At 40.2% G+C, this 16801-nt stretch overlaps 1 protein-coding gene, 3 non-coding genes and 1 pseudogene across 6 annotated transcripts in view; 2 read left to right on the top strand and 3 right to left on the bottom strand.

The window, feature by feature from the left end:
• The window catches only part of aamdc (adipogenesis associated, Mth938 domain containing), a 40131-nt gene extending 25013 nt beyond the window's left edge, over positions 1-15118 (bottom strand). Inside the window, exon 1 of one of the 3 annotated variants that reach the window (XM_030067847.1) lies at positions 14985-15118. The gene's annotated coding sequence lies outside the window, so the exon portion shown is untranslated. The remainder of the gene's footprint in view (positions 1-14984) is intronic. The other 2 variants (XM_030067849.1, XM_030067850.1) reach the window with 2 other exon arrangements.
• LOC115370807 (uncharacterized) lies at positions 2876-3061 on the top strand (annotated as a pseudogene).
• On the bottom strand, positions 3711-3874 carry LOC115370803 (U1 spliceosomal RNA). Its single transcript, XR_003929288.1, has one exon. It is a non-coding gene; the product is annotated as a U1 spliceosomal RNA (small nuclear RNA).
• LOC115370815 (U1 spliceosomal RNA) lies at positions 8866-9029 on the top strand. Its single transcript, XR_003929295.1, has one exon. It is a non-coding gene; the product is annotated as a U1 spliceosomal RNA (small nuclear RNA).
• Positions 11863-12026, bottom strand: LOC115370827 (U1 spliceosomal RNA). Its single transcript, XR_003929306.1, has one exon. It is a non-coding gene; the product is annotated as a U1 spliceosomal RNA (small nuclear RNA).
• Positions 15119-16801: the final 1683 nt, after the last annotated feature.

Consider the following 16801-nt stretch of genomic DNA (forward strand, 5'->3'; position numbering starts at 1 on the left):
CTCAAAAGCCCCCTGCAACCCCACAGACACTGTCTTTCAGGTGACACCCACACAGGTCCTGAAAGCTCTGCACATACAATCTCAGACTCAGAAGAGCGGACAGTATCATAACACAGTTTCTTCCCTGCCACAGTGAGACTCTTGGCAAAAACAAAATAATGGGCAAAGTGCAATATAACCACTGATATTACTACCTCATTTCCCTTAGTGGAGTCTGGTATTTGTGTATTTCATTGTATCGTACTGTTTGCCTTGGCCTGTGCAATTTGAAGATTAAATTCTTCCATACCTCTATATATTTCCCCTTATTATATAGGGTTTTTATGCACTTTGTTTTATGTGTTTCTTTTAGACTTACATGCTTTTTCTTGTGTCTTTTAATTTTCATGATTGAGCGACTGCACAAGAGTTCCTATGTGTGTGGACTACTGGTGTATGCACACATGGCAAATAAAATTCTGGATTCTTGATTTAGGTCTGGAAAAGCCAAATAAGGAAAGAAAGAGGGCTGTCCCTCATCTCCATTTTAAAAGCAGGGAGGACCCTCTAAACAGAATATAAATAGTTGTAGAAGCAAATGTGAGTCAGTCTTCCCTGGGGTTGACTCCTAGAAGGATTTTGTGGAAGATCTTTAACAGAAAATAAATCTTGCCTACTCTGGACTCTGCCTGACTCCTGTGCGTCCTTATTGATGACGCCAGCACTCATGTTTCTGAGGTTTTTGGTGCCTGGTGTGAGCAGTTTTTCCTGCCCTAGCCCAATTGGGGACACTTTGGCCACATCATTTCCCCTGAAGCAAACAGGAAAAAAGTAGATTATGAGCCAAAACTCTGAACATAACCTGGTCCAGAGCAGGTTACGTTTGCTGCATCTGTTACCATGGTGATGAAGCCGGGTCAAAAGAGAGCCGCCTTCCTGACACGGCAAACTCTGGCTTTAGACTCAACATACCTCCTTAACCCTCGCTACCATAATCTCGCTTCATAGTACAGTCCTCAAGGTCATCATGTTTAGACTTAGGATTGAGGACATCATCAACCTCAGGAGCAGGACAGACTTAAGCCCCCACTATGTTGTTTTCCATGATAAAGTCAGCACCATCCAGAGGAAAGCAGGAGCAGGTAGCTACTGGGAACCAAGATAGACTGTACCTTAAGTTAGCAAAGGTGTGTAGGAACAAAACCCTTCTTGATACCTCTTACTCTTGTATCTCAAGGAAACTGAATCAGGTCATCTGAACTTAGTCTAGACTGGTAATCAGACTGGTAGTCAGACTACCAGTCTAGTCTAATGAACTCATGAACTAAATCCAATTGACCTGATTCAAATTCCTTGAGATCCCTATGACCTGGACAGATGAGAATATGCACATACTTACTCTTGTGTTTGTGCTGCCGTCAGACCCAGCATCCAAGGTGGCAACCCCAGACAAGATGAAAGACTGTGAGCCACCGGTGTCTCACAACACTCTGACTGGACACTGGTCCTCATACTTTCCTGTGAGGGACACAAATCCATCAAAGATGAAAGGTTTAAAACAATCATCAGGCACTTTTCAGGCAGTGTACTGTACAGGGTCATGATCATGATTCCTCATGTTCTATGTACAGCGAGGTGTGCACTACCAACGCAGAATATGTTTGTAATTACTTTTGTTGTCCTTCATGCATTTGTGTGCCAATCTAAAGTCTCCATGGCTATAAATATATCTGATGTCTGAACTTTTTTGTATTTTAAATGTTGCAGGCACTCACACTCCAAAGCAGTACATGTCCAATGTGGCACATTGTTTGCATGGCTATGATTTGATTGACTGCAGTTGTGCTTTACTACTTCACTGCATGATTTTATTACACATAGGAGAATCAGAAATCAAGTAGGCCTAAAGATGCCTCAGAGAAGGTTGAGGGAGAAGCAGCTGCTGGACCTTCAGGGTTTCAAGTGAGTTTCTAAAATTATACTGTAATTAAACATAAGGTATTATGGATTAATTATAAATTACAAGCTTAAATGTAGTGCAACCATATCTATTTTGATGTTATCTTAGTTGTGAAGTTGGACAGTATGGATGTTTAATTCAAAGAGCGGTTCAACCAACCAGATTTGCAGATCTTGAACAAAGTTGAGATGGTGCTCCTTACCCGGCAAATGTATGAAGTCATTGGACATTATCAGCTGTCAGTGATTCTCTCAACGAATACCGTCACAACAAGTAGTGAAGCTGCAGATATCCTAAAAAGAATGCCAGGTGAGGTAGGAGGCTTATTTGATGAGGTTGAGAAGCTTGTTAGGCTGTTGTTGGTTGTCCCTGTGGCCTCAGCTGAAGCTGAACAAGGCTTTAATGAACTCAAAAGACTGAACACATGGCTAAGATCTACTAGCAGCAGCGCCTTAATAATGTGGCTGTATGCCATGTACACCAAGAGGCCTTCAACCAAACAGATCGCAAAGATATGTGCAGACAGTTTGTATCTGTCAGTGACCAACGTAAGCTCCAGTCTGAACTGTTTCAGCAGACCACTAGGAACCTACCTTACTTGCGTTGTAAAAATTAAAAGAAAAAGAACAAAATTAAACATTGTTATCAGATATAGTAAAGAAGAAACAATAGTACATAGCACATATTTTTGGTTCAACAGTGATTATGATGGGCCCAGATTGTCCTCTTAATTTTTTTAAAAACTACTTGAATCTAGTGTGCTTTCTTCTTTTAATCTTAAAAACACTTCTAAGGATATTTTTTATACATTGTCTCAGATTATGAATATATATCTATGATAAATGAGGCAAAAAAACGATGAGGGTTTGTCTGTCTATTTCTGCAGTATCTGAGGATAGGCTGCCATCTGCTGGAGAAACAGTGAACTGCACCTACAGAGTTACAGAGTTTTGGTGTCAGTGTGGAAGATGATCTCACTGCTAGGTTTGCTCTACATATACACCCAGGGTGAAATTCAGCTACTGCACTCCGGCTGTGCTGACCCCTGCAAATTCCCCAAATGTGGAAACCTTGACTGCATAATTTCCAGTTGTGGGGGGGCTGTGTCTGCGCTCTCCCCTGATAACATGTACAAAAATAATATCATTAGAAATGTGAAACTGTCACAGTTGTCAAAACACATTTTCATGTATATGTTATTGTGTAACAGATGATCAACCAAGCAACACTTTTGAAAGCGCAACATGTAGTTTTGACAGAGAAATTTCATTCCCAGAGAAGTAAAAAAAAATCTTTGGCATATATATATTATATACTACTTTGTCAGAAACAATCTTCTGGGAACAAATAGGTCCTTTGGACAAGTTACCAACTACTCACTGTTGTGTACATTTTATTTCATACATAGTTACTATACAAAAAGCATATTATAATGCTTCTGTTTGGTTTAAAATATATTCAAAAATGTTTTTTTCCCTTTGATCAAGGTTTGAAGATCTTGATGTTTTGTTTATAACATAGCATTATACAAATTTCATATTTTATACCACAGGATTTTTTTTTTTTTTTTTACTTCTCTAAGAATATTTGTTTCTCTAAAATTACATATTGCACGGTCAGTAGCATTAACTTGACTATTAATAAAAGTATGATCACTCTTACAAGCTTTAGAAAGTCATGCAAGAGTCATGATAAAAGGTAATGTTACATACATCTGTAATTGCCAGAGCTGCCAAGTTTTCCTAATGATATTGTCTTTTGACATGTCAATCAGGGGAGAGCGCGAACGCAGTCCCCCACTACCAGAAATTATGCAGTCGAGATTCCCACATTTGGGGAATTCGCAGGGGTCAGCACAACCGGAGTGCAATGGCTGAGCCTCGCCCTGGGTGAACCACCTTCTTGATCATGGTATCTCCCCTGCCAGGTAAGTATGAGTTCTCCAACCCACACGCTGGAGCCCCCTTCACACACACACCACTCTGACTCACGGTGCTCACACTGGACAAATCAACACAAAAACACACACACACACACACACCATCACATCACATCCACTCTGGATGGCTGCTGTTACAACGCTCACTAAAAGCTCCTCAGGTTTTACTTTACACGGCTGGATTGTGCTAAAATGCTTAGATTCGATTTCCCATGATGCAATGCTGTGCTGCTACATGAAACCACACAGCAAAACAGTAACACAGTGCGTCTACAACATGTCTAAAATGAGTCACAGCTCAACAGCAAATTCAGACAAGTCAAAGCTAAAGCATGCCAGCATTTCCAGGTTGTTTTATCCACAATTATCAGAGAAAGGAAAGAAAACAGAGCACATGATTCCTTTGTCTCATTCAGTAGCCACTTCCTCTTACTCACTGGTGCTGGGGAACTAATAACCTCATTACTGCCACCCACTGGTTTGGAGTGTAAACCAGTGACCACAGTGCACAGCCGTGAGCCTTTTGTAAAACAAATTTTGGCAAAGGACAAACTATTTGATTCTTCATCTTATTATATAAGTAACAGGGACAGAACAGCATATTAATATCCACCCTGCCTGAAATTATATGTTCATGATTTGGAAAACTTGCAAGAGTCAACACAACACAAACTGCTCTGGCGTGTGAACCACTGATGGTCAACGCTGTGTACAACATTTAAATTCAACTATGATCACACATATTCAATCTTCATCATGTTTCCATATTCTCCTCCCTGTCAGATATTGAAGCACTATAGGTTGGCCCTGGTGTTTAGACAGACCAGCTATTCATTTGGTCCTGGCTCACATTTTACTGTGTAAGAGACACAATGCCTTGTTTTTGTTTTCTCTTTTCATGAAAAAATGGGTGTTGGCATTGTATTGAATATTCCTATTTTGTTCACTGGTTTCTTCAGGCCAACAAGCAGACTCAGTCAAAGCATCCAACGTTTATGTTAACAGCTTAAAGCTGCATAAACCATAAACCACAATATCACCGACAGCTGTGTTACACTGCATGCAAACACGTTGTGACCAACATGTCATTTAGCTGTAATTGTAAATGGTGCTGAAATGATGGTCTGCTCATCAATACATCTATCAACAGAACGAATCAAGCGTAATAAATTATATAGTCATTTACTTCATTGTTTCAGTCATTTGCCTCCTTAAGATACTAAGATTGTCTTGTCTTTTCTGTTCATGTCTACATAATTATTTTTTCTTTTTTTAAGACATCACTTTGGGCTCTGCTAACTTCCCATGACCATTTGTCATTATTTTTGACACTTTACACCTCATAATTAATTTTTAAAAAATCAATTAATGAAAATCCTTAGGTAAGTAATAAGTCATTTTGGAAATGCTGTAACCCCAGATCTTGAATTGAGTGGCTGTGACGCAGTGGTAAGATGAATCACTTTTTCTATTATTTCATCAAAATCCAAGCAGCATTTTTGAAATACTGCACATTACACATACATAAAGTTAGTATTTACTAATATATTTCAGGGAACGAAGGCTCCTGCACACATGACCTCTGTATATTTTGCGAGAGGCTGACTGACCTTTTGCCCTAAAGACTCTTCCCAGTTTGTGTTGAGAAACGTCTGTCAAGTGCTGTAACCTGTGAGGATGATGATGATGAAGTTTGACGACACATATGTATGCAATTGCATGTATGACTGTTATGGAAAGAGCCTCATCGTAATGTTCTCTCCTTAGCTTCTAACATGTAATTTTACTGTTCAGAAGCACACTGGATACACACGAGAGTCAACACAATCATGTGGTCTGAAAATAACAAAAATGTTTCCCTAGCTTCCTTATGGCATCACCATAAATATGACAAGAGCATTAAAGGCCCTTTAATTCAGTTTTCCTGTGATGTGATCAAAGCGTGACATAAATGTCTCCAAATCAATGGTTTATCCATGCCTCTTGTCCCATATGGAGGAACCCATTATTCACAGCTGGTGGCAAACACTAATATTACATGGGAAAGTAACAATATTGCACAGCTACGTTAAATATTAAAGGATTGGGACATCATAAATTTTCAAAAGCTTGAGTTAAATTTTGGTTTAAATAACTCAAACCTTTTCCAATATTTGCAACTAAAATCTATTCTGCATGATTATACATCCAAAATATTACTCTTAGGAATAATTAAGTTATTGATGTTCAATCAAGACATGCAGCCACTGGCAGAGAAACTGTATCTAAATAATACAGATTACTATACCATATCTTCTATAACTGTAGTGCATCTATTAGAGCACAATGCGAGATAGATCTGGGTGTACCTCTCACAACAGACCAGCGGGAAGCTATTATAGTCCTTCAAACTGTACCTCAAAATGTGTGATGTATAAAGTCATTTAAATTAAGATATTGTTCAGGTCATAAATTACCCCACACAAATAGGGGAAAATGAATTGTAATGTTTCAGACACATGTTGGCATCGCTGTACGATGACTGGAACTTTTATGCATCAACTGTGGCATTGCCCAGAGGTTAAACAATTTTGGTTAAAAGTGAAAGATTTCTTATGCAAAATACTGTATATTAATTACTCATTATGTCCATTAGTGGGTCTGTTGGGAAATAAGGTAGACGGACTAATCTTCAAAGAACTACAATACTTGATTGGATTAGCCTTTCTCTCAGTTAAACTAACAATACTTAGGAATTGGGAGGATTTTTTTGTATATTATTATTAGTATGTATGTGAGTGTGTGTGTGTGTGTGTGTGTGTGTGTGTGATAAAAAAAAAAATAGAATCAAGTAGTCTGGTTAGTGATTTCTCTGAAGCTAATTTGTGATTTCGTCTTCTGTTAATAACCATATTGGATAGACCTAGTCAATAGATTCAATATGCTTCATTAATGCTTTCTCCTCAGACACCTTTCTACTAATTGTTTCAGTCTAGTCATTACAAGTTGGATATGTACAGTGACCTTGTTCTTAACAAATATTGTCTTGCCTGTAATACATATGTGCGTTTCCCATGCCTGCTTCCGTTGGCTCATATAAAATTGTTCTACTGTAGACAAAACAGTGACAATTCACCTTCTCCCTCCTCTGTTAGGATTAGGGATGTATATTATTAGGATTTTCATGGTATCAATACCGATACCAATACCGCTTATCGGTTCCAGTACTTATCGATACCCTATCGGTACTGTTATATTTAATTTGGTGTAAAAAATAAAGACGTGAAAAGAATTTTTAAAAACCATGTTTTAAATGATATTAAATATCAAAAACAGTTCAAGGGGCCGGGGGTAACACCAGCACAATCATGATTCATGAAAACACTGGCAGGCTACAGCAGCAAGCAACACAAAGAATAACAGCTTATTTGACTTATTTTCCACCTCACCATCCAAATCTAAAATAGGGTCTCTGTAGTAGGGTTAATATTGAACAGAATATTAACTTAAACATTTAAACAATATAAATACAAGTAACATATGGTACTAATAAACTCGTGCCATTTGTGCGCAACCGCGGGGGAGGAGGGGTTGCAGTCAGGCTGCATGGCCCGGTCGGGAATGTCTCGCGGCCCGGTACCAGACCACAGACCGGTGGTTGTGGACCGCTGACGTAGATTATCAAACAAGGTGCATTGTTTGGCTTTGAAATAAACTGCATGTGTGCCAGATGTTTCATTAAATTCGACATGTTACCTCCCTTGCATGACGTTGCTTTAAGGCATCTGTTGCATGTCGCAGAGTCTGCGTCCTCCTTAGACAGGAAATGTAGCCAAACCTTGGAGCGTTTTGCCTTCGGCATCTTTATTGATCCTCTCACTATCAGTACTGATCTACAAGTGTGCGGAGTAGCGGCACTGACGTCACGTTCAACAACCACAAGTTGATGCCGGAACACCAGTGGCCGGCACCGAAATGAGGCACTGAAATTTTCGTTCTTATTCGGTCTTGTTACTACTGTTTACGTCGGAACCGGTGCCTATTGGCACCGCGTTTCAGTACCCAGTCCTAGTTAGGATATAGGAGCAAATTACCCGAACATGTCCATATTTTATGGGTTATACTTCAACTGTTACACACCCTAAACCTACTGAATCTTCTGATAAGAAAAATTATAAGAAAAAACTATCACTCACCAAGTAGACTGTATTTAGCATTCAAAGAATACCAGGATCCACAGATTTTGTTCTTGTTTAGCTTTGGGTAGCAGCTGATCCATATTCATCTGCCTTCATGTTAGAGCAACACATTTAAAGAAAGCGCCAAAAGGTTAAGATCTCAGTCCACTGCCACTTCAGGTAGTTAATACAATATGCTGTCAGAGTTATATGTAGCACACAAGGGGCTAATGACTCCAGTATTTTACTGTTTGAAAGAAATTATGTTGCACACTGTGCATTCACTGGTTCTCACTCCAAACCAGTGGGTGGCAGTAATGAGGTTATTAGTTCCCCAGCACCAGTGAGTAAGAGGAAGTGGCTACTGAGTGAGACAAAGGAATCATGTGCTTTGTTTTCTTTCCATTCTCTGTTTGATAAATGTGGATAAAACAACCTGGAAATGCTGGCATACTTTAGTGTTGGCTTGTCTGAATTTGAGCTGTGACTCATTTTAGACGTATTGTAGATACGGTATATTACAGCTGTTCTCGTTGTATGGATTTATGTAGTGATACAACATTGCATGATGGGAAGTAAATCAGAATCAGAAATTCTTTATTGGTCCCCTGGAGGAATTGCCTACAATATAGCAATTTTAGCACAATCTAACAATGTAAAGTAAAACCTGAGGAGCTTTTACTAAGCCTTGGAACAGCAGACATCCAGAGTGGATGTGATGTGATGGGGTGTGTGTGTGTGTGTGTTTGTGTTGATTTGTCCAGTGTGAGCACCGTGAGTCAGAGTGGTGTGTGTGTGAAGGGGGCTCCAGTGTGCGAGATAAAGAACTCATACTTACCTGGCAGGGGAGATACCATGATCAAGAAGGTGGTTCACCCAGGGCGAGGCTCAGCCATTGCACTCCGGTTGTGCTGACCCCTGCGAATTCCCCAAATGTGGGAATCTCGACTGCATAATTTCTGGTAGTGGGGGACTGCGTTCGCGCTCTCCCCTGATCAACATGTCAAAAGACAATATCATTAGAAAAACTTGACAGCTCTGGAAGTTAAAAATAATTTTATATAACGTTACTTATTAACATGACTCTCTCGCATGACTTTCTAAAGCTTGTAAGAGTGATCATACTTTTATTGATTAATAGTCAAATTAATGCTATTGAATGTGCAATATGTAATTTTAGAGAAACACATTCTTACAGAAGTAAAAAAAAAAAAAAAAATCTGAGGGTATATGAAATTTATATAATGCTATGTTATAAACAAAACATCTTAAGATCTTCAAATACTGATCAAACAGAAAAAACATTTTTGAAGATTTCTGAATATATTTTAAACCAATATATATATATATAAATATATATATATAGAGAGAGAGATACATATATGTATATATGTGTGTGTGTGTGTGTGTGTGTATATATATATGTATACACACACACACACACACACACACACACACACACATATATATATACATATATATACAGTATATATGTATATATATACAGTATATATGTATATATATACATATATATACGAAGATTTTTTTTTTTACTTCTCTGAGAATAAAATTTCTCTGTCAAAACTACATGTTGCACTTTCAAAAGTGTTGCTTTGTTGATTATCTGTTACACAGTAACATATACATGAAAATGTGTTTTGACAATCCTGACAGTTCTGAAATTTGGGGAATTCGCAGGGGTCAGCACAACCGGAGTGCAACAGCTGAGTTCTTTCATTATTCAACCTGTTGTATAATGACAAATAAACTTCCTTGTATCCTTGTAATAATAATAATAACTAATAATAAGACTGTAGCGTAGAAGTGTGACGTGGTATCCGGTCCAGTCATCATTTATTCGCAAAACCTGTTTCCACAGCAAAAAGTCGCATTTTCTTTTATCGATACGCTGAGAAATCCACCCCCTCCAAGCGTAAAAACTTTTTTGCGAATTTTTGGCCATTTTTCAAATTTCTGGCATTTCCATCCAAGTTTTTTTTCACAATTTCTGAAAATGCGAATAAAAATAGGTGGATGGAAACCCAGCTACTGACACCAAAACTTTGTAACTCTGTAGGTGCAGTTCACTGTTTCTCCAGCAGATGGCAGCCTATCCTCAGATATGGCAGAAACAGACAGGCAAATCCTCATCCTCGGACTTGAGCTCCAGTCAGAACACTCGCTGTCAACACTTGTGGATGACTTTGGGCCAGAGGGCTGCACTACAAAGCAAGTTAAACAGAGCCAGGCTTTTTTTGTGTGAGCTGGCTCGACAAAACCTAAAGCCCTAGTCACAGATAGAGCTATGGAGTATAAAAAAATGTATTACTTAGAAAATTAGGATCAAGCATAAAGTATTATTCAGAGTCAGATGGAGCTGCTATGGCTTATTATTCTTATTTTTTGTGGATGATATTCAGTGTAAAATTTAAAGGGCTAATTGATGTATTCCCCGAAATTAATGGGAAAAAGCAGATTATAAGACAAAACTCTGAACATAACCTGGTCCATAGCACGTTATGTTTGCAGCATCTGTTACCGTGGTAATGAAGCCAGGTCAAAAGAGAGCCGCCTTTGTGGCACAGCACTGGATGTCTGCTGCCCCCTAACCTACACCATAGCTCTGTTCTTCAGGACTTTACCTGGTGTGAGGGCGCCTGTCTCCAGCTGAACTCAACCAAGACAAAAGAGGTGATTGTGACATTCTCCAGCAAGCAGAGACTGCTGGCTGAGGCCGTAACTACCACCATCCAGGGGGAGCCCATGAAGGTGGTGGAGGAGTACAGGTACTTGGGGACAATTTTCGACAGCCTTCTGAGGTTTTCCTCCAACACTGAGGAGATCCTTAAGAAGTGCCACCAGAGACAATATCTGCTCAGGAAGCTGAGATCGTTTGGAGTGAATGAAGACATTCTCCTGACCTTCTACCACTCCTTCATCGAGAGCGTGCTAATATTCTCATTCATCTCCTGGTTTTATTCCATCAGCCTGCAAGATGGGACGTGCTTATTCACCATCACCAAAGTCTGCTCTAAAATCATTGGACACCCTGTTAGAGCTCTGTCTGCCTTCTGTGACCAACAAACAATCCGCACTACTCACAGGATCCTACACGACCCTTCACACACTCTACACTCCATGTTTGAGTGGCTCCCATTAGGCTGCAGGCTACACTGTGCACGCTGCAGAACACAAAGTAGGGGGGCCACCTTTGTCCCCACAGCAGTCCAGCTCCTGAACACTGACCCCTCTGTCCCAACATCATTGCCCAGCCCCTCGACTGACTTAATGCACATAGCACTTTAGCGTGAAGCACAGAGCACTTTGCCAGTGACGGTCACTGGAAATATTCTGACCATAGCACTTTGTGCGTGATTTTATGTTGTTTGATGTTCTGTTTGTCCTTTTTTATTGATGCTGCTCTTCATGCCTTTTACATTGCCCCTTGGGGACAAATAAAGTGTTTTGAATTGAATTGAAACTCTGGCTTTAGACTCAACATACCTCCCTAATCCTCACTAACATAATCTCGCTTCATAGTACAGCCCTCAGGTCATCATGTTTAAACTCAGGATTGAGGACATCGACAACCTCAGGAGCAGGACAGACTTGAGCCCCCACTATGTTGTTTTCCATGATAAAGTCAGCACCCTCAGAGGAAAGCAGGAGCGGGCAGCTACTAAAAGCTTAAAAGTATGATCACTCTTACAAGCTTCTGAAAGCCATGCAAGACAATCTTGTTAAAAAGTAATATGTTACACACAATTGTCTGTAATTTAGAAAACCGTCAAGTGTTTTCTGATGATGTTGTATTTTGACATGTTGATCAGGGGAGAGCGCGAACGCAGTCCCCCACTACCAGAAATTATGCAGTCGAGATTCCCACATTTGGGGAATTCGCAGGGGTCAGCACAACCGGAGTGCAATGGCTGAGCCTCGCCCTGGGTGAACCACCTTCTTGATCATGGTATCTCCCCTGCCAGGTAAGTATGAATTCTTTATCTCACACACTGGAGCCCCCTTCACACACACACCACTCTGACTCACGGTGCTCACACTGGACAAATCAACACAAAAACACACACACACACACACACACACACACACCATCACATCACATCCACTCTGGATGGCTGCTGTTACAACGCTCACTAAAAGCTCCTCAGGTTTTACTTTACACGGCTGGATTTTGCTAAAATGCTTAGATTTTATTTCCCATGATGCAATGCTGTATTGCTACATGAAACCACACAGCAAAACACTAACACAGTGTGTCTACAACATGTCTAAAATGAGTCACAGCTCAACAGCAAATTCAGACAAGCCAAAGCTAAAGCATGCCAGCATTTCCAGGTTGTTTTATCCACATTTAACAAACAGAGAAAGGAAAGAAAACAGAGCACATGATTCCTTTGTCTCACTCAGTAGCCACTTCCTCTTACTCACTGGTGCTGCGGAACTAATAACCTCATTACTGCCACCCACTGGTTTGGAGTGTAAACCAGTGGCCACAGTGCACAGCCGTGAGCCTTTTGTAAAACAAATTTTGGCAAAGGGCAAACTGTTTGATTCTTTGTCTTATATAACTAACAGGGAGAGAACAGCATATTAATATCCACCCTGCCTGAAATTATATGTTCATGATTTGGAAAATTTGCAAGAGTCAACACAACACACTGCTGCAGTGTGCTCACACTGGCACACTGGACAAACCGACACACGCACGCACACACAAAGCCTGGAACATCACTTCACATCCACTCTACATCTCTGCTGTTACAAGGCTCACTAAAAGTTTCAATTATCTACTTGAGAAGGTTGAATTGTGCTAAAATGTGTTGATTCTACTTCCCATCATGCAATGCAGCATTGCTGCATGAAACCACACAACAAAACAATTCTAGATTCCCACTGATATTTACACTAGCATTCTATTTCAAGGCACCAGTGATGTTATTATTGTTCTATTTTGAATAATGTCAGTGCTTGAGTTCCCATAATGCACTGTAAATGGAATCCCTCGATCAGTGGTGGAGTTTAACAGAGCCATGGACGATGCCACCCGTATTCTGGGCAATATACGTGCAACCACAACACTCAGCTGAGCCCATGGGCGCCGTCCATGGTTCTGTTAAACTCCATCACAGATCGTCACGGCGCCAAACTAAACTTAATTAAACCTCAACATAACATTAATGTCAACACTACCCTTGCAAAACCGTGTCCTAGTAGCTGGCGTATAGCCGCTGTTTGATTTTCTTTTCAACAGGTGCCACTCCCGCAAACGCAAGCAAGGTATCGCATACGCATGCGCCGCCACTTACAGCCCCGTCTCCTATCAGCAGGAGGTTTAAAAAACAAGCAAACAAAAAAACATGCTTAATATTTCTGCATGTTAATTTAACAGTCTTCATATGTGACTTTTTCGGCTGTACAAATAAAATAATTGCATTCAAATCACAATCTTAAGAAAAATCATTTAATTAAAATCATATTTTGAGACAAAATAGTAAAATTCAAATAGGCTGTATATCCCAAGTTGAGAGAGTAGCCAAAAAATAAAGTCAAGATGCACGGCAACTACAGACTGACAGGCCTGCAGCCTACAGGTTAGCCTCACAGTAATGTGGCCTCTACAGTCCCTATAGTCTACACGACAAAATAACAGCGCTTTATTACTGAGAATCAACATTTTAGCCTATATAAGTGCCCATTTGGAAAAACTCGGCTGGCACATACTCCGCTGTATGTCGTTTTGTTACAATTGGCCTTATAGTTCAATGTTTCTTGCATTATCCAATGTATTACATAGTTCAGGGCAGCTTGGCTGCTAAGCAGAGGATAGACACAGCAGGAGCCAGATGTACTTTCTCTATCTTGTTATTTAGGTCTGTTGCATTAGATACACACCCAGTCAACATTCACACACAGCATCACACATTCTAGAAACAAGGCATGGACAGTGGTCGGCCTGTCCATGTCCGGGTAACTGGCCAATTATTCTCGATTGCGTTTAAGTCCAAACTATGTACGGGGCAGGCCCAAGTCCAAGAACATAAATGTGTATCATTTCCTGATATTGGGGCTCATTCTGACTGAGATCCTGCGGGAGCTCTGTCACACTGAGACCAGCGCTGCCTTGCTTTATATGTGACCAAATAAATATTGCATCAGAAAATTGAAGACTGACTCCGGTCTGTTCTTGGGCTTTCAACAAAAGAATCGAGAGCTAACAATTTCCCGTGATAAAGTCAGCACGCTCGTCGCTCCCTAGAAAAGCAGGAGCGGGCAGCTACTGGGAACCAAGTTATATAAGACTGTACATTAATTTAGCAAAGGTGTGTAAAAGCCGGAGCACCTTCTCCTCATAAGGTGGCCTGTACAGCCAACAAGCATGCCAAAATGAACACCCCGGCAACCTACACGGAATAAAATTTCCTCAAACCTTCCACGGCGCCAAAACTTACTCTAGGCAAATGGGGAAGGGTGCATAATAAGGAGATTTTAAGCAAACTGCACCTAAAGCAATGACAAAAAGCTCCCAGCAATTAAGTTCGGCCTTAATTGAGTGAGTTTGTCAGAGGCGCTAGCATCGCCGCACTGTCTCAAACAGTTGTCCGCTTCTGTCAGCAAACTTACGTTTAACTTTGCACAGGCTTAAGGCTTTTCCTCCGTTATCTGCACATACAAACCGAACTCTTAATTTCTGGGTTTCATTTGCAGGACACCTGAAAGCTACAACAAAATGTCTACTGTCAGCATCGGGCTAATTGGCCCGGCCTCGGCCGAGCCCATTAAGCTAGCACGACGGAAAGAGGAGAAAAAAGTTCAGCAACAACAAAAAAACGAGCACTTTGGTTTGATTTCTGAGGACCAACACGACAGAAACCTCAAAGACAAGCGTGTTACGGTGGGAAAATGAAAAAACGTAATTCTTAAAAGGACTTACCGAAAGTCGTGACGGGGGCCAAAATGTCGTCCGACCAGGTAGGCGCAAATTGAGGCGCGGGGTTAGCTCGCTAGTGCGCTGTCATATGCAAATGAGCTGTGCGGAGCGCACGTGGTCAGGTGACCGGCGGTGCTGGCCTCAGAGCCGGAGGTCAGTCTGCCTGCCTGTCCAGCTGCCGTAATAAACATGAATGGAGTGAGATGAACGGAATTAAAACTTTAACTTATTAGCTAAATCAGATGTTGACAAAGTTTTCCCTTGGCGACACAATTTACATATCTCAATACATGTTATCACAACAACATACTGCAAAATGTTTAAAATAGCAATACTATGGTATCATGAATTAAGTATTATGATGATACCACTTAGCCTCTGGTGATGCCTGCCCCTAATAGTAGTAGTAGTAGTAGTAGTAGTAATATTAGTATTAGTATCAGGCTTCCACACCATAAGGGCCTTCGTGCAATGCAAGGTTATTGTAGTTAACTAAACTATAAAAACTAAAACTAGGTATGAAAAAATCCTTTTAGTTAAAGAAACCTAACTGAAATGATCTACTTATAAAACTAACTAAAATGAAATTTACATTAAATATGTTTAGTGTTGTTGTTGGTCACTTTGGTCAGATGTGTGAGCACAACCAGTATGAGTTTGTGTTGGTGCTGATGTTTATTGAGACTGGGACATCGACATGACACAAAGTGTTGGCTTTGAACTAGAATACCAGTTCTCAACTTATAAAATGTAGACCCTGACAAATACCCTCCATATTAAAATAAAGCACAAACCAAAAGTAATACTGAAACTAATATAAACTGATACAAAATGTTTTAAACTAAACTGAAACCCACCATGGAAACAAACTGAAGCTATACTGACCTGAAAGCAAAAAAACAAACAAACAAAAAACAAAACAAAACACAACAAAAAACAACAACTAATGAAAAACACAAACTATAATAACTCTGTTGCAAAACCAAAATGATGTCCTGAGCAGTTATTGTATCTGGTGATTGAAAAGATAAAGACACGGAGAATAAGAGAACTTACTCAGTAAAGTATTAACCACCTACATTACAATATATTGGACTTCAATATTATTATGAGGCACTGACACTTTACTTGTCTATTTCTATTTTGTGAGACTATCTGACAGGTGTATTTTATTTTATTTCATTTGAAAGGGGTAGTAGTGTTGATACAGAGCATGGAACTGATGTGCTGCACATACGAGTCATAGCTAATCCCACTTGCAGATTAAGCTTTTAGCATTACTGTACTGACTTAACTACAGTTTGTTACCAGTTGTCTACTTTTATTGAGGAACCTTGTTGAAGGCAGGCCTTTTATATTTAGTATTTTTGCATTTACGATATTGCTGCTTCTACTGAAAGCCTCAGTAAGACTGTGTTTTGGTTGATGTGCTTGATGTTTTTCTCCACCACCGTCTTTAGGCCATCACAAAGCTGTCACACCCTGTGCCAGTTGCACATACACTATATTACCAAAAGTATTCGCTCACCTGCCTTTACTCATACTATGAACTGAAGTGCCATCCCATTCCTAACCCATAGAGTTCAATATGATGTCGGTCCACCTTTTGCAGCTATTACAGCTTCAACTCTTCTGGGAAGACTGTCCACAAGGTTGAGGAGAGTGTTTATAGGAATTTTTGACCATTCTTCCAAAAGCGCATTGGTGAGGTCACACACTGATGTTGGTCGAGAAGGCCTGGCTCTCAGTCTCCGCTCTAATTCATCCCAAAGGTGTTCTATCGGGTTCAGGTCAGGACTCTGTGCAGGCCAGTCAAGTTC

The sequence above is a fragment of the Myripristis murdjan genome, chromosome 13, assembly GCF_902150065.1.
Source record: "Myripristis murdjan chromosome 13, fMyrMur1.1, whole genome shotgun sequence".
Taxonomy (NCBI): Eukaryota; Metazoa; Chordata; class Actinopteri; order Holocentriformes; family Holocentridae; genus Myripristis; species Myripristis murdjan.